A 1,085-nucleotide genomic window follows, 5' to 3' on the forward strand; every position below is an offset into this window, starting at 1 on the left:
AGACGCTTCTGGAACACCACATACGGCGCTTCCTTGGTTACCGCTGTAAACAAAGAAGATCCCATCTTCTTGCATGTTTTACCTATTCCACTGCCTGCGTCACATCTTTGTCAACACATAAGCGCATTCTGTGTGAATGACGCCTAGCGCTAAATTAATGGTCCTTCAAAGAGCGCGTCACACGTGAGCGGTTAATCACGTGCGCCGACATGCGGTTGGATCATTTGTTTCTCTTTACTGTTATCACCGGCATATTGTCAAAGTGTCTAATTCTAACATTTGGTAATATTTCTATTCAAAATCGCGATTCCTCGATTTCTAAAAAATAAAATCGTGGCAAAACAATAAATTCGAATTAATCGATAAAATCGGGAAAATCGCCCAGCCCTACCTCTCATTATAACAAACAAAGTGTAGACAGAGTGTAAATAAGAGATTCACTGTGCAGTGTAAGGAGCTTCGTCGATTATAGTGGAGTTTTGTGAGATCGCGATGAACTAAGATGAGTGACAGCTTTTAATGATTATTGAGATTATAATGAGTTTGCAAATGTGATATTGATTTAATACAACAGTTCATTAAACAAGAAGTTAATATTAAGTTACTTATAATGTGTGACTGCAACACAATTGCCTTATTTTGCTCTATTCCGTCAACGAAAATAGTTTCAAACAAAGTCACAGCTGAGCCGCTGCGCATCTCTATTCAAACACAGCGGTGTTTTGTTTATGAATGAACTGCATTTTTAAACGAATCTAGTGAGTCAATGATTCAATTTCCCATTCATAAAGACAGTCACGTACTTCGTTCCTGCATGAATCAGCCGTTCGAACAAATCAATTAAATGAATGATTCAGTGAGAAAATCAGTGCCTTTCGCCACCTGCTGGCAGTTTTAGTTGAATTTTTAAAGTATCTTTTCTTCTATTTAAATCATTTAATATTTCTATATTCAAAATGTTATATTTAAAACATTAAGCTCAACATGAATTTAATTGCACTCATGCGACCTCTGAGCCTCATTAAACATCTGAAAATACACCTACAAGCCACTTGTGTGTTCTTCTGTGCCAACTCTGTAGCACA

General features: G+C 37.1%; 1 protein-coding gene across 3 annotated transcripts in view; it reads right to left on the reverse strand.

Moving 5' to 3' along the window:
- LOC107752717 (FERM domain containing kindlin 2) overlaps window positions 1-1,085 on the reverse strand; it is a 73,072-nt gene that overhangs the window by 69,263 nt on the left and 2,724 nt on the right. The gene's annotated exons all lie outside the window — the stretch shown is intronic.

This window comes from Sinocyclocheilus rhinocerous, unplaced genomic scaffold, assembly GCF_001515625.1.
Source record: "Sinocyclocheilus rhinocerous isolate Xijiao unplaced genomic scaffold, SAMN03320098_v1.1 scaffold321, whole genome shotgun sequence".
In the NCBI taxonomy this organism is placed as follows: Eukaryota; Metazoa; Chordata; class Actinopteri; order Cypriniformes; family Cyprinidae; genus Sinocyclocheilus; species Sinocyclocheilus rhinocerous.